The sequence below is a fragment of the Herpailurus yagouaroundi genome, unplaced genomic scaffold (assembly GCF_014898765.1).
Source record: "Herpailurus yagouaroundi ecotype Mexico unplaced genomic scaffold, PumYag 67503, whole genome shotgun sequence".
Lineage (NCBI taxonomy): Eukaryota > Metazoa > Chordata > Mammalia > Carnivora > Felidae > Herpailurus > Herpailurus yagouaroundi.
Genome location: NW_024420310.1, coordinates 1,407,097 through 1,430,252, shown reverse-complemented (window position 1 = coordinate 1,430,252; position 23,156 = coordinate 1,407,097). Strand labels below are relative to the sequence as shown.

Genomic DNA, 23,156 nt, shown 5'->3' with positions numbered 1-23,156 from the left:
GGCGCCTGGGTAGCTCAGTCAGTTAAACATCCGACTTCAGCTCAGGTCATGATCTCAACGTGGATGCGAGCCCCACATCAGGCTCTGTGCTGACAGCTCAGAGCTTGGAGCCAGCTTCAGATTCTGTCTGTCTGTCTCTGTCTCTGCCGCTCCCCCACTCATGCCCTGTCTCTCTCTCTCTGTCAAAAATAAACATTAAAACTGAGATTCCTAAAAATCTCACCTTGATCAGGTATGAAACATTTGAAAAATCGTTAAAGGTATATTGAGGAAAAAAACCCGGCCTTACCAAAAAGAGACCTCTTTAGGCAAAAATAATAAAAACTCCATGTGCATAGATAATGCAGATAGTTCTATTTATCTGGTCAGTGGGCAAGAAGCAAGCCCTTAAGGTCTTCAGGTCCAATCTTTCGTTCATTTCTTATCGCTGGAATTTCATATCTGTTTCTCCTTGTTGGAGGACTAAACAGGATGACGGTAGAGATGGTAAATCAGGATTTACTCAGCCCCGGCCTGCTCAGCCTTAGAAGAGGACAGATCCTCAGCTGGGGGACCCGCTGCTTTTGTGTCTTTGGCACCTTGCGCTTTAGCGTTCTCTGGGCGACCGCGTGGGTGATCAAAATTGTGGCGGTAGGGATGTTGAGGTGACTGCTCACCTTCACTCTCATCGCCTTGATCTTCCTTATCTTCTTCACTGCCATCCTCTCTAAGCTGACTTTGGCAAGGAGGACCCCGTGGGTCAACAGCCCCGAAACATATCCTGTCTCACTGGTCTACCTCGTTCTCTTGCACCCTGGTGGTGAACATCCTGCAATCACCTCTTCCCGCACAGCAGGGTCGGAAGACTGTGGCCCACGTCCACACGGTCTCAGCACGTAGTAAGGTGCGAACCATCTGCTGCGGTGGGGTCGGCGCTGTGAGGGCCTGGCCTTCGGGAGCACTCTCGGATGCCTCGTTCTTTTCCCCACACTCACTCTTCGGTAATTGTGCCGGGAATCGCGTGGAGGTCCCCTGCCACGTGGAGAGTGCCCATAATGCTTACGACCCGCTGCAATACTCACTGCCTTGCACTGGGCCAGCTCCACCCTGGCCCGTGACATCCGCTGCCTCCGCACCCCCTTTCTCCTTCAGCGTCCAACTCCACAGTCTCTCCGTCCCCTACACTGTGAAGTACTTCCTGGGGTAATTCTTTATGGCACTTCTGTATCTCCGTCGGTGTCATTCCTGTTGATGAAACCATATCCGTTTCCTACACGGGACCATCTTCCCAAAACCTTGGTCGAGATGATGCTCCCGTCCCCCCGGCAGGCACCTCAGAGGTGAGGCCCCCCAGCCTCTGTTCCCTTCGCTGCTGAGCCTGGTGCCGGGCTCGGCGTCTCGGTGAGGGCGGGGGCGGCTGCTGGGGGGTAGGCCTCTCTGCTCCAGGTTAAGGTGATGGTGACTGGGGCCGGCTGCCGCAGCTGTGGCCCCTCCCGGGCGTGATGGTAACTGAGCCAGGCCTATGCGGCTGCTCAGGGCTCTCCGGGGTCCGCTCTCTGCTCCAGCTACCGATCCAACTCGGTTCTTAGGCTTTTTAAACTTCACTTCTTCGAATGAGCTTAATGCGCTTTGACACTTCTTAGACTTTATTATCTCTGAAGCTGTCTCGGCTTTGTTTCATTAATTCTCACCATGTTTGTTTGAGCACAGGTGGTGGGAAGGTTATTCTCTTTGTTTCGCCGATGAAAAAGCAAGGCGGGCTCACTTACGTTCTTTAAGGCTTTGGGGGATTAAAAAGGAGCATAAGGACCAGGACTGGGACGACATAATAAAGAGGAGGACGGAAAGAAAAGGAGACCCTGGCAACTGAAGTTGGGTATGGGATGTGGGAACAGAACAGAGAGTATCTGGGGCCTGTTGCCAGGGAGCCACTTGACAGTAAGAGTAAGAGGTAGTCGGCAGGAGTAGTCAGATTGATCGTGATTCCGTTTGCCCAGCCCAGACTGTGAGAACTTTTCTAGGAATTAGATGCTAACTGTGAAGGTGGACCTCATAAGTTTTCTAACCTAGCATTTTACCCTATACCTCATTTTCCTCTGAAAGCTCGAAAGCAACAATGACTCCTAACTCTTAGAGTGCTTGGTATTTTATACGCAGTATCTCGGTTAAATTCTTATGGGCAGATACTATTAGTGTGTCCCTATTACAGCAGGTAAGGAAGCTGGACTTTTGGGCCAGGTCACACGGCCTGTAAATTGTGAAGCTAGCGCCGGAGTCGACACCCGCCCCAACGTAAGTCTGCACTTGGCAAAACTGTGCTCTAATGCTTCTCCAATGACTGATATTCAAACAGCGGGTATAGTCCTATCATTTTTGCCTGCACACCTAATTGCTTTATTAAAATACGTTTCAATTGCTTCATGAGAATTTTGACGCTTCTCTCACTTGGTCTACCTAGTTAGAAATACGTGGTTTGTTTTCTTTCTATGAAAACAGAAAGAACAGAACTCTATTGCAATTCATTTCAACCAGTATGTAGGGAGGCCTCATTTGTACCGTTTAATATGCAGAAGACTTGACATATGAAGATAAATGATACAGTTTCAATCTTCAGAGCATGTATAGCAATTGAAATAGGCCCATCTCTTGGGCAGGGCAATGTGGGTGGTCGTACTATGTCCCACGCATTTGCAGTGACAGCCTGGATGTTGCACTTTGATGTGTTCTGTCTATCCCAGAGATCCTATGAAAGATACCTACCTACAGAGTGGCTTCCTTCTACAAATGATTTTCCCAGGCAGCCTTCATGGGTTGTTTCCCCAGGGCCACAACTATTTCTAGTGATGGCCATGGAGACATGTAATAAATAACCAGCTGGCAAAGCTCTGAGTCAGTGCAGAGGAAGGACTATTTGTATGTATTCCAGACGTGTGAAAATGATAGTAGAAAAGACTGAGTCTTCAAGGGTACGTAGTCTTAAAGCTGGCAAGAAATGGTTATTGATGGGGAGACAAGTATAGGTGGAAAGACCAAAGCCATGCTATGGAAGTGTAAGAGGTATGACGAAAGCAGATTTCTTAAGTTCTGCATTGCCATGAACAGGCACTTAAATTTTGATATGGACAAAATGGAAAGATAGCAATCAATGCACACATTACAGTTCTGAAGGCTGGGGTCAGTGTGTAGGTAATAGTTTTCTATAATCCAGTGGTTTCCAATATGTGGGTCACAGAACACTTGAGTTCTAAGGAGTCTTCTCGTTGGCCACCCGTGTCATGTTAATATTTACAAAGTCAGTCCTATCTTAATATTTACAAAGTCAGTCCTACCTAGGGTTAAGATAATGCATGCATGGAACTGACAGTATTTCATAGCAACACACACACAAGAGCTTGATGAAAAGGTAAGATAAATTATTCAAAAGTTATAGAAATTAAAACCTTCTTATGCAATTTACTTAAACTTTAAATAATTTTTAGAAGCATGAACTGCGGATGTCAAGTAATATTTCCATTGTTGCCTAAAGGTATATTCTTAAGAATTGCAAAGCATTCTTTGTTTCAAAAGTCTGTGGCAACAGACAAGATTGATATCAAACTGAATAATTCATCAGCTAAACTTTGCACATAGCCATTAGCAGTAATTCTGATGAGGATGCATACAGGGAACTGGTTCAAACTTTTCTCCTAAGTTTAGCGTTGAACTTAAACTGTTCCTGATTCAGATTTCATATGTTTGTCAAGAGATTCAACCTCCTTACTGAAAAAAAATCTAAGGAGGCTCATACACTTGAGAAGATGTCCAATATTTCCCTTTCCATATGAAATATACATGGATTAAAAATTTTTGGTGCTATATATTTAATGGATTAAAAATGTTTGGTGCTATATATTTAACTTTATCCAGATTCTTCTTATAAAAGTACATCTTGAATCCCCAAATGTTAATATCTAATTTTTGGCCTGTAGAGGAAGCTTGAGAAATATGTATTGGGGTGCCTGGGTGGTTCAGTCGGTTAAGCGTCTGACTTCGGCTCAGGTCATGGTCTCACGGTTCGTGAGTTCGAGCCCCACGTCGGGCTCTGTGTTGACAGCTCAGAGCCTGGAGCCTGCTTCAATTCAGATTCTGTGTGTGTCTCTCTCTCTCTGCACCCCCCCCCATCACACACACACTTGTGTTCTGTCTCTCTCTCTCTCTCTCTCTCTCTCTCAAGAATAAGTAAAACACTAAAAAAAATTTTTAAAATATGTATTGAATATATATAGTTCTACAGCAATCTGCCTTTATATACAGTCACAATCTTCTCCACACAACATTTCTGAGAAGCACAGAAATAAGAAATATTAATTTCCTCATTTAGAGATGAGGGTATTAAGGCCCAAAGTGTTTGAATTATTATCCTAAATTCACATGAATATTTTAGTGTTAGAACCGACATAGCATGCAGGTTACCAAATCCAAGTCCAATGCTCTTATGTCAAGTCAGACTGTATTATGTGATTCATATTATCAGTTCTTCAAAAATACTTTGAGGCATTTCTGTATAGAAGCTAACATAGAAAAAACTGTAACAGAAATAAAAAAGAATAAGATCATAAATATACATGAAGTCATAAGCTAATCCATATCCTGTGGTCAAGAATTTACTGTGGATCTAAATTTCCTTGCAGCGAAGTAGAAAGTTATATAATTTGTATCATTTGGCAAATGGAAAAATACAGGTAATGTGATATCGTGTCACCACCATGCCAAAAACTCTCCCGATGGCTTTTCTTTTTTTTTTTTTTTCAACATTTATTTATTTTTGGGACAGAGAGAGAGACAGAGCATGAACGGGGGAGGGGCAGAGAGAGAGGGAGACACAGAATCGGAAACAGGCTCCAGGCTCTGAGCCATCAGCCCAGAGCCCGACGCGGGGCTCGAACTCCCGGACCGCGAGATCGTGACCTGGCTGAAGTCGGACGCTTAACCGACTGCGCCACCCAGGCGCCCCAACTCCTGATGGCTTTTCATTGCACTTATAGATAATTCAAACTTCACATCATAGCCCACAAGGCACAGAATACTCTGGTGCCCGTTATTTTTCTATTCTCATCAATTATTACTTTCCTCATTGTTAACTATGTTCTAATCTCTTGGTTCTGTCAACATGCCACATTTATTTCCCACCTTCCAGTCTTTGGACTCACTATTCAATACAGTGGCAGTACTGCTCCTCACAGATCTTCACATGACTAGTTCCTTCTTATTATCATCCAGGTCCTAGGTCAAAAGTCTTAGTTTCTCATTATTCAAGAGTCGGAGAAACTATACGTGACCATCTTATCCAAATTAATCATTTTCCCAGCTATTCCCTGGTTAATTATCATAGCCTACTTATTTATAGTACATGGCCCTCTCTGAAATTTTCATGTTTATTAATTTTTGTTCACTTCTCTTCTTGCCCTCCAACTAGAATAAAAATTCCACAAGAGCAAGAAACTCATGTGTGCCCCCAACACAATTGGATCTCCAGCACCAAGGACAGAGCCAATCAGGCATTCAATTGAAAATCGATGTGAAAGTCATTGAGCGGGATGAACTTTCCTTAAAACTTCATCCTAAAACCTCACAAACTCTTAAAAAGCCTTTGAAAACATGATGCACTATGGCTTTAGCATCTACTTTTAGATTATGCAGCAGTCAACAATGAGACGAGGTAGAATAAAGAGAGAGTCCATTGCAGAACTTTGAGTAAAACTAATATGAAATGGAAGACCAACAAAGTAAGAGCCTTTGAAGGAGAGTAACATGAAATGTCCAGAAAGAGGGAAAAAACAGTGAGGTTAGTGTTACAAAATGAAAGTGACAAGAAGGTATTTCAAAGCAGGTCATGAATAGTATGGATGCCAGAAAAGTATTCAATGAATTTTTCAACAAAGCTACTAGTGGTAACCTTGGCAAAAGCAAATTCAGGGGAGTGGCAGCGGTGATGATGCAAGTCAGCGCGCAGTGGATTAATGAGAGAATGTAACATGGAATTTCAACATAAAAAATAGATGCCATGGTTTTGTGCTGGGCATTTCTGGAGTAGATTTGTATTTATTTGATTTGACCTCTTAAAGAATCTCAATTTAGCTGTACTCAAGTGTCTTAGAGGAGCACTGCCTTCTGATGAGATACTGAATTGGATATTTGCAAATAAATTGGATTTTTCCCCACTAGCCAGGCTTTTAAATATTTGAATACCTACATATTGTACACCTTAAATATTCTCTTCTGCAGGCTAAATATTTATAGATTCTCCAACCATGCCCACTTATGACCTGGCTTCGGAGCCTTTACTTTGCCTGCTTAAGGTCCTGTGACCACTCTAGTTTGTCAATGTCATCCTACAATGTGATTTCTAGAAATATTTAAGGACATCGCTCACCTTTTCAATACTTGTAATAGTTCCTCATCGCCCCATTCATTCTGACTTCTAAGACCTTCAACATTGACTTTAACAAATATTCTTAGGCATTATCTCCATTTCCCTACATTATTTACAATACACATCTACACCAGGGGTCAGCAAACTTTTTCTGTGAAGCGCCAGCTAGTAAATATGTTTGGCTTTGCAAACCATATGTTCTCTGTTACAGCTACTCAATATGTCATAAACAGTACAATATATAATAACTGTACAATAGACAATGCATTAGTGAATGACTCTGGCTGAGTTCCAGTAACACTTCATTGGGGAAAAAAAGTCAGCAGGCTGAATTTGGGCCTTGAGCCATAATTTGCCAACCCATGTTCTAGACAAACAAAATGCCTTGTTCATGCTCTTCACCAACCCCTAACCTCCCCCTTCCCCCAATTAGTGAAAGTAAAGGCAATGCTGATAGAACCAGAAGACTCAAGTACAGCAGTTCGTGTGAGAGGAAAAGTTTTTCCTTCTTCCACATCATTCTGGCGTGAGTGGGCCAGATTGGTTCCTAACTCTGTTTCGCAAGATCATTCATTCGGTACCTGAGCTCTTTCTTGCTAAAGGCAGCGGGTGATTGGCAACTCCGAGTAATACGCAGGCACCAGTACTGTATCTCTTGTTGATCACTTCCCCTAGAGCAATAGGCTTATCTTATCCTTGTTTTAGCTTAAAAACTATTGAAAAAGGTAGTTTTGCCAACTGTTTTGACCCTACATCAAATGGGGTTCACTTTCCAAGCCTACCACCTCTTTTCCTACCCATGAAGCCATTGACTCACACGTTAGATTTTTGTTGTGGTGGTTCCTCTCTTCTGATACCAACTTCTACAGTAGAGTAGGGTAGTGTGTGTTAAATTGACCAAAACCTGGGGAAAAACAACATATTAAAGGTTAATTTCTCATATGTTTAACTGTCCAGGGTGGTTCCGGGCTGTTGAAAGAGACTCTGCTCCACAGTCATTAACAGACCTAGGGTGATGGCCACCCTGCCATATTCAACGTGTGGCTTCAAAGTGCATCCGGGTGGTTGTCATAAGTTTGTTGGAAGAGGAAAAGAACAAGGAAGAACTCATATAAAAAAAAAATCTTTATGATCCAGGACATGATTTTCTCTCATGTTACACTGACTATAATTCTGTCATATGGCCATACTTAATTGCAAGTAAGGCTGAGAAATGTAGTTCAGCTATATGCCTAGGAGGAAAACAAAAATGAATTATGGTAAATAGTCATTAGTTTCTGTACACCATCTGTCAAGACTCTGCAGTATTGTTCCATTCATGATTTCCTCACTCTCATTTTCTGTTTTGTATGAATCTCTACAGTTCTTTTCGAATTTTTTTTCAACGTTTATTTATTTTTGGGACAGAGAGAGACAGAGCACGAACAGGGGAGGGGCAGAGAGAGAGGGAGACACAGAATCGGAAACAGGCTCCAGGCTCCGAGCCATCAGCCCAGAGCCCGACGCGGGGCTCGAACTCCCGGACCGCGAGATCGTGACCTGGCTGAAGTCGGACGCTTAACCGACTGCGCCACCCAGGCGCCCCTCTACAGTTCTTTTTGTATGCTCTTCATGACACACAGACTTCTCTACCTGAAATGCAGATACTGGTGGGCCTGAATTTGATGGAATTGCAGCCAGTGACCCGGTGGCAGAGCACAGCAGAAAGACAGAGTAGGCTTTGTGTGTCTGACTCATCTTCGTATCACTTACTCCCAGCATACGGCATTGAAATAAATGGAAACCCAATTAGCGTGGTTGAAATCACACCTTATCATCTCCCACTTCTCTTGGGCTTTATTTAAATCTTACGATTTTACTTCCAACCTGCAGTACACTCTTCTTTGGGTAACTCTCCGATTCATAGGAATTCCCCCTTCCCTTGGAAAAACCTCAGTACAGAGAGGAAACCAGTACAAATAATTAGGTGAATTTTCAATCTGTAACTATAGCTGGCTGTTCCATAGACTAAATAAAATTATTTCTACAGGACGCTTGGGCACATTGAAACAGAGACCGGGAGTGTTCAGAGCCAAATCATGTTAATGACAGAATATTAGGGAGAAGATCCACCATTTTCTGCTGTTGAAGTTCCAGGTCCACCCTAATTCCAGCCCTTTGTGTGCCTTGGCTATTAAAAATCTTTCTTCAAAACTGTGAAATACAACAGTACCCTTTCAGTGTACTTGACATTTTGTTAAAACACTAAAATTAGTTTCTTCTGCTCGCTACTAAAAGAAACTTGTTATTACCATGTCACTGTTAGAGTTTTACTTTTCTGGGGTAGAGGGAAGTATAACGGTATTTGAGTCATTATTCTTTCTCTTAAGCACACGGTGACATCGTACCTGTGCCATAAGCTATGGGCCCAAGTCATTCTAACTTGTCCCCACAGTTGTAACTTTCTTTGAGTCTGATATTTGTGTAGCTGGATTTTAGAACTCTAACATTTTTGTTTGTATGTTATTATTATTTGTTTTCGGATTTTGTTCATCGTTCCAGACTGTCAAGGTCATTTCTAGTCGTGACAGGACACACAATGCAGCAGAGAATGCTAGCCCTCAGCAAGAAGTGTACTCTCCTCTTCCGCCTGAAACTTCTCTATACGACATCTCTTAGGGGTCCTGCGTCACTTGCAGGCCTGACCTGTAAAACCTCTTTTGTAATCCTCCACACTCTCTCCCTTGTCTCCTGGCTACATACAAATGATCCATTGGAGGACTCCAAAGCCCTAAAAAAAAACAGTGGAACAATTAGATTGAAAGAACCTAGGTCCTCAAAAGACTGCATCAAACAGATCTTGGTCTGCAGTTTGAAGAAAAAGTAAACTTGTCTGTATTAAGCCTTTGAAATGTAGGGATTATTTGTAACAGCTGTCAAATAACAAAAATCTGAATGTATATAAGGAAGGGCTATTCAAAAAGACGATTGCAATAAATAGAACATGCTGACCTCAGGATCTGCAAGTGTCTTAAAATCAAACAGTGGAAGGTCTTAAAAAAATGGGAAACGGTAAGAGGGTTGGTAGGAACTTTAGTGGGGGAGGGGGGAGGCAAGCAGCGGGGGTGGGAAGGTGGAAAACTCCAGGCACTTCAACAACAAAATCTGGTTCTGTAGTCAGCCAATTCATGGAATGAGCCACAAGGGAGGATGTCTGTATCTTGGTGCTTGCTAAGCAGGGGCGAAACCAAAGTTCAGGGACCTGTGTGGAGGAGAGAAGCCTGACTAAAATTTGGTCAAGTAATGTGGAATTGTGAGTACATGGTCACAGTCTATCTTGACTAATCCAGTCTCTCTCCTCAGTTTCGTCAATCCTACTAACTCAGTCAACACGCCATCGGGGTACTTACTAAACTGCATATTGTTCCTACTCTGGCCAGGCTCAGCCCCCTCTAACAACAGTAAGAGATTAGAGAGAGCTACTGTAGCACCAGACTTAGGAACCCAAACCTTTTGGTGAAAACCTCTCTAGAGAATGAATTCTTCTACCTCTCATTCCGGGTTACCTCCTCAGTATGATGCCACAGATAAAAGAAAAAGGGTAACATAGCTCACATTCATAAGAGACAAAATGCACCGTGATAATGTAAGATGTTAACAAAAGGAAAAAAACTGGGCAAGAGGATTACAGGTACTCTGTGCTATCTATGTAACATTTCTGTAAATATAAAACCATTCTAAAATGTAAACATTTCATGCTTCTGACAAATATTGAAAATAATAAGTGATGGCAAGGATGCAGGGGAAAGGGAGCACCCATACATTGCTGGTGGGAATGCAAAATTGTACAACCACTTAGGAAGACAATTTGGCGGTTGCTAATAAGGTCAAACCTCCACTTACCGTATGGAACAGCAGTCCTACTCCTAGATATTACACCAGAAAAATCATCATTTATGTTCACTCCAAAACGTCTAAGGGAAAGTTTAAGGCAGCTTTATACATCATCATCAAAAGCTTTAAACAACTCCAATGGCAGGAATATACCGTTAATACATACAACAGTATGGATAAATATCAAATGCGTTATCATAAGTGAAGACGGAAAAATTATATATACTCTACGATTCTATGTATGTGACTTTATATGTAGACATAGATAATAGACGAGAGGTCTCCCTGGACTTGGGGGCACTGGGATGGGTTACTACAAAAGAGCAGCATGGGAGGATTTGGAGACGTGATAGAACTGTTCTGTATCATGAGCGTGGCAGTGGTTACATAAGTGTATACACTTGTCAAAACCTGTAGAACTGAACCCCAAAAGAGTATGACCCTGTGTAATTTTATTATTTTTTAAATGTTTATTTATTTATTTTGAGAGAGAGAGAGAGAAAGAGCATGAACAGGGCAGGGGCAGCAAGCAGGGAGAGAAAGAATCCCAAGCAGGCTCTGTGCTGTCAGTGCAGAGCCCAGTGCAGGGCTCAATCCCATGAACCGTGAGATCACGACCTGAGCGGATGCTCAACCGACTGAGCCACCCAGGGACCCCCTACCCTGTGTAATCTTAAATGTATGGATGACAAAATAAACATTGAAAGGAAAAGGGTGGGATATGATATGCAGCAAATTCTAATCAAAAGAAACCTGATAAAATTGATATTACATAAGATGAAGGCCAAAAAGACCCCTACAAACAAAAATTATGTAAATTCTGTCCTTAAAGCAAATCTCAACAAATATAGAGAATAAAAACATCCGAATAAAATTCTCTGACCAATTAGGCTAGAAATTAATAACGAACGAGTAGCCATAAAATTCCCATACCATCCCAACCTCTGGTCATTTAAAACGACCTATTGAAAAACAAGGAAAAGATACAAAGAAATGTCAGGAATGACGGGATGTCAAGATGTGGAAGACTCAATACTAGAAAGATGCTGCTTCTCACCCATTTTATCAATGGATACAACCCTTATCCCAATTAAAATCCTGGAAGGTTTTTTGAGCAACTGGGCTTATCATTAAAAGTCTCATTTAAGAAACACGTAGCGCTTCAAGAATGGAAAATTATGATCTCAAAAGTGAAGTGCAAGGTGCAAGAGGAATGCTTATCAAAGAAAATGTTAGCCATGTGTGTAAATCTACACAGAAACTGTTAGTACAAAAAATAGTGTCCTGTTTGGGGGATATAAAGATTATAGCTGAAATAGTAAACATTTTGTCGTTGTGAAAAAGGAAATTTTCACTGAATTTTGACCATGTACATGTGGACTTGATTCCTCTGAGCCTGGAGAGAGTTTGATAGAAAAAAACTGGGCCCCGGAAAAAAAAAAAAAAAAGAATCAGAGCAAGGGCTTCTAGAAAAACTATTTAGAATGAATGGAAAAACAGCCAGTGAACATATAGCCGTACTAGGTAGACTCAGTAAAAAGATTCGGGAATTATTCATAGGTTTGCCGCTGAGCTCCACTAAATCCCAAAGATCTTCAACTGGCAAGACAAAGACTTGTTCCAACTAAACAACCACTTTGCCTTGTGGAATTATGGTTTTCTTCCTTTGCCTTTTGTCATGCAAAGAGTTCATGGACATATACCCCAAGAACCACTTGGCGCAGAAGTAACGTAGAGCTCATGGGAAAAAAAAAACGTCTAAGTAGATAAATAGTATACACCACGCAGTACTCCAAACATTCATTACTCCATACCCAGGAGGCATATAGATGTTCTGTTTGCACCAACAGGACGGGAGCCTACTTTTATTACTATTATTATTAATTTTTTTGACCCCCTTCACCTATGTTTCCGCCAATCTGTTCTTTGTATCTATGAGCTTGTTATTTGTTTTTTAGATTTTATACATAAGAAAGATCATGCAGTATTTGTCTTTCTCTGTCTAACTTATTTCACTTAACATAATGTCCTCAAGGTCCATCCATGTTGTTGTGAGTGGCAAGATTGCAAATGAGTAAGATTATTCAGCCATATCCAGTCAAAACCACAATGAGGGGCACCTACCTGGCTCAGGCAGTTAGTTAAGTGTCAGACTCTTGATTTCGGCTCAGGCCATGATCTCACGGTTTGTGAGATCCAGTCCCGCGTCAGGCTCTGCACTGACTCATGAGCCTGCTTGAGTGTCTCTCCCTCTCTCTCTCTCTCTCTCTCTGCCCCTCCCCACTGGTGTGCAAGTGCACATATATGCATTCTCCCCCTCTCTCTCAAAATAAATAAATAAATAAACATTGAAAAAAAAAAAACCACAACGAGCTATCACCACACCTCGCACCTGTCAGAACAGCGAAAATAAAAAACACCAAAATAGCAAGTGTTGGTGTGAATGTGCAGAAAAGGGAACCCTTGTGCACTGTAGGTGGGAACGCAAGCTGGGGAAGCCACTGTGGAAGAGGGTATGGAGGTTCCTCAAAGAATGAAAAATAGAAATACTGTATGATGTAGTAATTGCACTACTGGGTGTTTACCCAAAGAATATGAAAACACTCATCAAAATGTTACATGCACCCCTATGTTTATAGCAGCATTATTTACAACAGCCAAAATATGGAAGCAGCCCAAATGTCCATTGACAGACGAATGGATAAAGATGCGGTATATACATGCAATGGAACCTTATTTAGCCATAAAAAATGAGATCTTGCCGTCAGCAACAACATGGATGGAGCTAGAGAGTATAATGCTAAGTGATATAAGGCAGTCAGAGAAGGACAAATACCATGTGACTTCATTCATACGTGGAATTTAAGAAACAAAACAAACAAGCAGAGGGAGGAAAAAAGAGACAGAGAGACAAAGTAAGAAATAGACTTTTAACTATAGAGGACAAGCTGATGGTTACCACAGGGGACGTGGGGGGAGGGTATGGGCGCAATAGGTGAAGGGGATTAAGAGTACACATACTGGGACGCCCGGGTGGCTCAGTTGGTGAAGCATCCGACTCTTGATTTTGGCTCAGGTCATGATCCCAGGGTCATGGGTTCAGGCCCTGCACAGGGCTCTGTGCTAGCACAGGGCCTGCTTGGGATTCTCTCTCCCTCTCCCTCTGCCCCTCTCCTGCTAATGTGTTCTCTCTCTCTCTCTCAAAAAAAAATTGTTTTAATGAAAAAAAGAGTACACGTATCATGATGTGCACTGAGTAATGTAGAGAATTGTTGAATCACTATATTGTGCACCTGAAACTAATATACCGCTGTGTTTTGACCCTAGTAGAATTGAAATAAAATAAATAAAAATTAAAAGCGTAGAAATTTGCTGAAATATAGGGAGAAAAAGTGAAATGAGAGAAATAAAACACCAGTTAAATAAAGACAAGGAAGTAAAGAAAACAAACAAGGAAAAGTTGTCAGATGACAAGATAGAAAATCCAAATATATCGGTAATCACGCTAAACACAAATGGACTGATAATGGTGTAAGCAACACAATTTACAAGCTTACTCCTATACTCCCATATTAGGAAATTCATTATTTTCAAGCATATATGAAGCATTTATAAAAGTTAACTTCATATTAGGCTGTCAACCCCATCAACAAGTTTCAAAGTATGGTATCCAGTGTCATACACATCGTACTTTCCAACTATGACGCATTCCAATTAGAGATGTTATAAAAAGACAACCAAAACATACATTTGGAAATTTAAAAACACACTCATGTCAAAAACAAATTATGATGGAAATTAGGAAATACGTAAAAGTAGATAATACTGAAAAGACCAAATACAAAATAACCAAACGTGTTAGATGCAGCTAACGCGGCTCTTGCATTAAAAACAAAAATGGAAAGTGAAGAAACTAAAGAAGTTAGAAAAAGAATTTATAAATTCAAGTCAGGATAATAGAAATAATTTTTAAAATACAAAAACAAATATCTGAAATAGAATGTAGCCAAGAGATCAATGTGGCTGCAGTGAAAAGAGACGGGAGCGTCACTGAAAATGAAGTCGGAGAAGTGAGAGAGGAAAGGGAACCGGATGATTCAGAGCCTTTTAGGTCTCAGTGAAGACTGTGGCTTCTATTCTGAAGGAGCTGGGAAATCATGGGAGGGTTTTAAAAAGAGTAGTGACATGAGCTGATTGACATCCTAATTTGAGACTGGACTAAATGAAGGCAAAAAAAAATAAGGAGACCAGTCACAAGGTTACTACAATAATCCAGGGAGAGATAGTGGTGGTTTAATCCAAGTCAATGGCAGTGGGAATAGTTAGAAGTAGTCAAATCTAGGGGCGCCTGGGTGGCTCAGTCAGTTAAGCGTCCGACTTCGGCTCAGGTCATGATCTCAGGGCTTGTGGGTTTGAGCCCCACATCAGGCTCTGTGCTGACAGCTCAGAGCCTGGAGCCTGTTTCAGATTCTGTGTCTCCCTCTCTCTCCGCCCCTCCCCTGCTTATGTTCTGTCTCTGTCTCTCAAAAATAAATAAATAAAAACATTTTAAAACAAGTAGTCAAATCTAGAATATATTTCAGGATTGGAGGTGATAAGATTTATTAATGGACAATATACGTGGTGTGAGAAAGAGGTCAAGAATATGGCAAGATATTTTGACCTGAGGACTGAGGTTGTTATTAATTAAGATGGGAAAGACTGTGGGAGGAGTTGACATGGAATGTAATATGACGAGTGTGGTTTGGTACATATTAAATTCCAGTTGTTATCAGATATTCAAATTAGGGTATCAAGTATGCAGTTGGAAATCTAGGTTAGGATTCAGAAATATATTCTTTTTTTTTCTTTTTTTTTTTCATTTTTTTTTTTTTTTGAGAGAGGGAGAGACACAGAGAATGAATAGGGGAAGAGCAGAGAGAGAGGGAGACACAGAATCGGAAGCAGGCTCCAGACTCCAAGCTGTCAGCACAGAGCCCGAAGTGGGGCTTGAACCCACAAACAGTGAGATCATGACCTGAGCCAAAGTTGGACCCTCAACCGACTGACCACTCAGGCACCCCAGAAATACATCCTTTCTAACATGGCCAAGCCTTTACATATAACTTCAATATAAAGATTTGTGACTTAAATGACAAGTTAATTTATAATAACACAGCAATTAATTATCCTCATTCCCTTCTATTTTAGTGTATATACTCCAGGATCACAGTGGATTCTCACACTGAGGGAATATTTAGCCTTTTAACTCTTCTGACACAGGATCCGGGCATTTAACTTGAACAGGATGTTGAACTATGTTCCAAAACCTAGGTTTCGAAACAAGTTCTTAAAATTTTATCAATGGAAATTTTATGTTCCCACTTAGGTAGTTTTAACTGTTGGTTGAAATGGCACGTCCCAAGCTGGCAATTATTTTTGAAAATCTGAAATCTCTAAACACATTTTTAAATCAATTAACACTCAGTAAATTGGTGCAAGTTATAGTTTTATGGTTAGTTTTTTGTTTTTTGTTTTTTGTTTTTTGTTTTTTAATTTAGATTCCATAGTTGTTTTCCTGCAAGGGGAGATTAAATACAATTGTTTTAAAATGGTTTCCCAAATTAAAAAAATAATAAACCAGACAATGCAAAAAACCTGTGACCAGTATAGGGCCTAACTATATTCAATATTTTCTATTATTTCCACTCAGTCTTCTTCCTCTCTTTAGCCTCTTTTGTAAAGGTAGTCAATGAAAAATTCTCCTACCCATTATCCTCTGCCTCCCATTTTGAAAAGATGAGGCCTCAACATTTTTTTCCCCTTTTGTGCCTGATGGTTCAGCTTCAAAATATGATCAGAATTTGCCCTTTAGCCTTGACAGTCCCCGGAGCCCTAAATACTCTTCTAATTTCCCCCTCTCCTGTGAGGGCAAAATGACTTGTAAAAGGGTCAGGATGTATTTCTAGACATCCTAAATTTTCCACGTGACTTTAAATGGAAGTCCTTAATTACTTGAAGCTTTGTCCAACTCTGCACCCAGTCAATTTTCTTCCTCAGATTCTGACCTTCCCCCATAATTCAACTAGAGCCAGGCAGTAAAATCTGTTTATTCCTTTCATGAAGATACTCCTCCTTCTATCCATCTGGGGACTGCCTCCCTGTAACTTCTGGGAAATAGAATACTTTCTTGGCCCATTAATAAGACAATTAGATACTGACCTATATGCTTTGCCCTTTGGAAAGATTCCATCCAATGTTGCCTGTACTTGGAGTTTTCCAAAGTGGTCACATTCTCTTTAGTCAAAGCTAGGAGGGCTCGGTCATCTATGAAAACAAGAGGGAAGACCACAGTTTCAGACAGTAAACTAACAAAGTCAGGAACACGGTAATCCAGCTGATCATAATAACAAGAAGCAGTAGTTCTATTGTTTCATAATCTAGGTTCTCTGCCATGAATGGAATTGTGACTAGCAGTTAGACAGTACATATCGTAGCGGGAAGGGAAACAAAAAGCAAATTTTACTTGAACTGCACCCTAGGCCTTCCCCTTGAGGAAGGCTTATGAAGAATGCATATGGCTTCCCACCACATTACCACTCATCACTGGCCCACAGTTTTGTCCATTATCATGTCATGAGCATGAAGGGAAGCAGTAACCAGGGAAACTTGGGGTAGCACATGTACTTTATCCATGATCAAAATGTCTTTTCTACCTAGTCGCCAACTACATTCCTTGCTCCTATCTACGGTACATAAATACAGAAGAATAATGTATCTTCTTCTTTGTCTTGCCTGTGTCTTCATACCTTACTGACCAAAAAGTGTTTTTGTTAGTAAAGTCTTGGTTGTCTAATGTGGGTTATAAGCTTAGGAATCCCCCGGGCTTACACCAATGGCTTAACAAGGCATAAAGAAATACAAAAATCATAAAATGCTCACACCTGAGTTTGGGTAAACCAGATTGTCACTCCAAGAATAGGGAGGTGCAAAGACACCCTGAGAATATGGAGGCACAAAGGTGCCAGGAATAGGGAGGTGCAAAGGCATCCCAAAATAGAGAGGGAGAGGCAAAGGCCTAAAATAGGAATGGGTGCAAAGGTGCCCAATACACAGGTATATGAAATAAACAATAATAGATATTCAGGGTGGAAGCTCCCCTAATTTAGTACGATGGCAGAAAGCTGCTTTCACAGGAGGATAGGACCAGGTTAGGTAAACTGGTGAATTGAACTACGGGCCGCTGCGCTGCATGCAAAGCAGCCCAGAGCGGAGATGGTTAACAAAAGAAATGGTGCCTTGTCAACCCTGAGGTGACTCCCCCTATCTGTCTTGTCCCCAAGGCTGGCTGAGATAAACAGAGGTGCTGTTTCATGTCTGCTGTAAACAACCTTCCTCCCGACAGCCCGGTGCCCGGATTTTGTTTTGTATTAACCCAAACCCCAATGTATATCTTCAAAACCCCCCTCTTCCTTCATGTCCCCACGTTAATGTTCCCAGTTTCCTTGTCTCTTTGTACATGTCCATCACGTTTGTAAGCCTTCTGATCTTAATAAAAACGAGGGCAAGGACCTTTATTCAGGGCTCTTGTCTTTTCCCGGACATTAGCCATCTCTCGCTTTAATCCTGCGTCCGCTCTTTTGCTGGCCAAAAGAGAACTTCAGACTTACAGTCTACGACAGTCTAATTCCACTGATTTCATCTACATTTTTACTAACACACAAAACATATTCAAACATTTTCAACCTCGTGATTGTACCACTTACCTGCCGATAAGATCTCACTACCTGCACTGCATATAATTACTGAACCTATCCATTTTCTTTTTCCAGTAAAATAGTCTCTCCTTCTGTTCCATACTATAGACAGGGCCTAGGGTAGGCACCATAGGCTATGCTACATTTTATATCAATAACTTTAACTGGTCATCCAGTGTATTTATTTAACCCATAACCAATCCACATAACTCTATTCCAGTATAGCCCAAATTGAGCCATCTTTTTCATATCAACATGAAAAACTTGAGTAAACTCCTCCCTGAAATTCAGATCCAGTATATTTATTTTAAGAGTTATAAGGGAAAACACAAACGCTTACTCACCAGTCTTCAGTCAAAGAAAAATAATACTTGTCCCAGAGACTTGACGAGTGACCAGATTAAAGCAGGAGCCAGGAGACATCAGAGAAGGAGACAGACGAAAGCTATTTTGGTGAAAGCATTGACAGGCCTGGAAATGGAGACGATGTGCATGCGTGGGCAAAGGACAAGGACGAGTTAAAGATGATTTCCAGGTTTCTATCTCGTGTGATGAGGTGCACTGTGGACTGTTATCTCTCAGTCCCCAAACAATACTGAAACTCAGTTATGCCCAGCGTGCTTTGTAGGCCCCAAATTCTGAATTTCAGCAGCCTCGTGTCTGTTTGTGTTCACATCCCAGCATGCTTGATCACAAAATGCACCCCCATTCATATGTAAGCTCAAAAACTCAATATTGCCAATAACTCTCCCAGTCTCTAACCCTGTGTTCCAGATGATGCCCCTTATTTAAGACTTGCCTATCTTCAAGATACCTCTGGTCATCCATAAGATGCCTTGGACTCAACATATTAATATCAATGGCCAACCTCAGAAAACATGAACGGCTGGGCAGGGGGCAGGCGCGGAATGATAATCTAGGATCTCCATCTTCAGAATGCTGTGACTACCAATGTGTCTTTGTGTAATCACCAAATTTTAAAAAATAGCAATAGCAACAAGGCTTCCCAGTAAATTATGTCCCTTGTCATTGCAGCTATCAGTAAGCAGAACCGTCAACCTTAGTTCAATGAAGCAAGGGGGAAAATAACCTCTTTCAAACAGCCTTTTATCACTACATCAGGAAACGTTGAAAGTGTTGAGCCACAAAAAATAACTACTTTTATGTTCAAATTATTTACCTAGCAGTTCACTGCCAAAAAAGGGGGCTATGTTAAACCACTTCTCACATACCCTCTAGATGTGCTCTATTATACATAGCTAAATGCTGACCAAAGAAGCATATAAAATTTTCAGTGTTTGTTAAATGGGAAGATGTTCCTTTGCACATAGCTTGTAAAACAATCTAGCCCTTTAAATGTCAATTCAATAGCCACTAGTGACATACGGCTACTGAGCCCTCGAAATGTGACAAGTCTATGAAAAAGGAATGTAAAATATCTTGTCGTTTTTATATTGAGTGTAAGTTTTAGATGATACTAGTTTGGACAGATTGGGTTAGATAAAATATATTACTAAATATAATAATACATATATATAATATAATATTACTACATAATTTCCATTTACCTCTTTTAACACGGTTTCTAAAAAATTTAGCATTACATAGGAAGCTCACATTATATTTCTATCGGACATTGCTATTCTATACTATGTTAGAGCATATATCAGATAACAGTTTTAGAATGCCCTTTAACTGTCGGTTGTCTTCTTGAATATCACTTTTTCCAAACTAAATTACTGTGACATATAGTTAGTCTGCCTTTCTCAGTATGTCCTAACCAATTTCTCAGTTAACTAGGGAATGTGTTTAAAGGAAAATAAAATTTTCTGTTACATGTTTTCATATTTCCAAACATGATATAGGTAACTTTTATTAGATTCCAACTGGCATCATGAGTGTTCATCAACATACAAAAAAAAACAGGTAACTTAGGCAAATGGTGGAAACCCAGGGGAGATACTCCATCTTTTCATTTAGTGCTATATTTTTCCTCCTTTTCAATTAGCACAAGCAATCTTTTTGATATAGTGGCAGCACAACGTGACTATATATGCTAAGTGATGTTGCGAATTCAGGCTGTGAGATTTCCCTTGGAGATTAAATTACCTTTGAAATTCTCCAGCTGAAGCAGCATGAATTTCTCTTCTACTTTGTTTTTGGCCTGGAATCCTTAGTGATGCAATTTCTTCCTAAGGAAAATGCACCGAAATGACTCTCTGGTTCTCTGAGCTTTGCTTAAGCCCAATATCCACAAAGATGATGAATATTTTTGGCGGGGGGGGGGGGCGCTTGGTGAACTGCCCTGCCATTCATCTAGCTGTCTTCAGGAATTACAGGCAGAAAGGGATTAGAATTACTAGTGACTTCTTTCCTTGATGTCAGGCAGAGCAAACTGTCCTAAACAAAGACTGGAGTTCTGTTTTGAAGCTGGGATTTTTGTTCAGGTTGTTAACATTTGTGGCTAAAGATTTTCTATCGGGCTCATAAAATTTATAGATACTTTGGCCAGGTGCATCATTCCTATATACTCCTCTCCTCGCATTTCCTCTGATGAATCCCATACTCGTAGACAAACACCGGATGTGCGATATGTTGAGTATCCTGAGGAAAAATGAAAAGTTCCATTCATCCATTAATTATCTAGACATTTGATTCCCTCAACTATTACCATTTACTCGTCCATCTAGAAATTTCTAGACAATGGATAAAAGTGTCCAGTTTTCATTTATTAAGTTGGCCTCATCTCGATTCAGTCATTTTATAAGCTCTAACTCATCATAAGGTTGTGATGAATTGCCCCCCCTTTTGTAATAGAGGGAAAATTAGAACATTAAGAGTCTATAGTTTCAGACTTAACACAATTCCATATCAGTATCAGAACCTGCACATCCACCTAAAAGCAAAATGTACACTTCAAAACCAGATGGGGTAGCCTAAATGCCCCATGGGTGATTCCACCGGAATACAGTGCATAACGTTTCTGAAGAATGCATATTAAATATGAGCAATTATAAGACTTTGAGTAGGATGTAGTATGCTTGTGCAAATGCAAGTAAGATCATATTTGAAGGAGGTTTCCTAAGATTAGAACAAAGCTAAAACGGATTCGAGGTTAAAATATTCCCATAACACTTGAAACTTGTAGTCTTTCTGGTATTCATCCAAAATCGTGAGCATGTTTCTTTCTTCTGTGTTTGCAATGGTTGAGGTTCATTTACTTCAAAAGTTCTCAAATTTACTCTAGGCGCAGGGTCTTGGGCCCCAGGGCCAGCAAACTTTTTCCGTAAAGGGCAGACTCTAATGGGTGTTTGTTACTTTGCTGGCCACAAGATCTCTGTAGCAACTATTCACCTCTGCCACTGTAGCACAAGCATAAGCACAAGTTTATAAGCACAAGCAGTCATAGTATGTAAACCAATGGGCGTGGCTGCGTTCCAATAAAACTTTAGAAAAACAGATGATAGGCTGAATTTGGACTATAGTTCGTAGTTTGTTAACCCATTTCATTCCAATGAAATCTCACATCAAATCCCAGTGGCTCGTAATGGTTATGAATTAAAGTTCAAAAACACAGGTTAAGTCAGAAACACCACATTATCTTCCAAAGAAAACCTTTTATAACACCACTCGGTGGCAAGTTTTACCTGAGTACTTCTTCTTTTTTTTTTTTTTTTTTTTTGATGTTTATTTTTCAGACAGAGAGAGACAGAGCATGAGTGGGGGAAGGGAGAGGAAGAGGGAGACCCAGATTCCGAAGCAGGCTCCAGGCTCTGAGCTGTCACCACAGAGCCCCATGCGGGGCTCGAACTCAGGGATCCTGAGATCATGACCTGAACTGAAGTCAGACGCTCAACCGACTGAGCCACCCAGTGGCCCCCTATCTGAGTAATTCTTGGAGCTATCCCCCCCTCTTCCCTAGGATCTTACGTAGCAGCAACACAAAGCAGTGGGTTGGGGTATGTGGGCTCCATTGTCTGTTACCACTCTAACCTCCATCAACAGGCCTCTTCAGTCCTGACTCGGTGCTGCTTGCGGCCATGCTTGAAGCATGGGTAATTGATGGATATACTACAAACTCCCACTGGAGTCCCAGGCAGACATGACTTAACGATGGCTTGCCACATACTGGGGGTGCTTCCACGGTTCTTGTTTATATTTTGGAAACCACTTTATTGAGTTATAGACATGTAAAAAGCTGTACATATGTCATGTATACAAGTCTAATTTAGGGATAAGTATACGTTCATAAAACCATTACGGCCATTATGGTCATAAACACATTCATTCCTTCCCAAAGTTTCCTCCTGTCCCCTTTATTGTTGTTATTTGCATCTGTGTGTGGTAAGAACATTTAACATACGATCTACTCTCTTAGCAAATTTTAAGTATACAATAGGGTTTTGTTAGCTATAGGCTCTACGCTGTATTACAGATCTCCAGTGTATTACAGATGTATTACAGTGTATAATAGATCTTTAACGTGTATAACTGAAACGTTGTGCCCTTCCCTCCACATTTCCCCTTCCCCACAGCCGCTGGCTTCAAGGGTTCTGAACCTAGGGTTTGACTGCAGGCAGGGCAAACAGACCGTTGTGTTTTTCCTATCTTCTGGAAATCTTGCCTTTCTGCCATATTATTTTCAATATTGTTCTCTCCGGTGTACTACTCCCTTTCCCCAACAAACGTTCTGCACATGGATCAGGGTTTTATTTAAGAACTGGGGCTCCAGGTTATTTCTGCTTAAATCCTTGAGGAAATCTGCTTAAAAAGTAAATGCACTATGAAGCAGTGACAAACAATGTAATTTTTCCTCAAGGCTTCATTTTCTTTTCAGAGAAGTTTTAGGTTCACAATGATATTGAGAGGAAGGTACAGGGATTTCCCCAAAACACCATGTCCCATGCATAGCCTTGCCCATCATCAATACCACTCAGGAGGGTATTGTTTTTTTTAACTAAGCGTGAACCTACATCAACACATCATAATCACCTAAAGTCCATAATTTGCCATAGGGTTCATTCTTAGTGTCGTACGTTCCATGGATTACAACAAATGTTTAATGGCCTATAACCATCATTGTAATACCATATAGGGTGTTTTCACCGCCCTACAAATCCTCTGTGTGCTACCTGGAAACCACTAATCTTTTTATT

The 23,156-nt window shown here is 40.9% G+C and overlaps 1 pseudogene; it reads right to left on the bottom strand.

The window, feature by feature from the left end:
• Positions 1-272: 272 nt before the first annotated feature.
• LOC121025124 (Y-box-binding protein 1-like) lies at positions 273-22,042 on the bottom strand (annotated as a pseudogene).
• Positions 22,043-23,156: the final 1,114 nt, after the last annotated feature.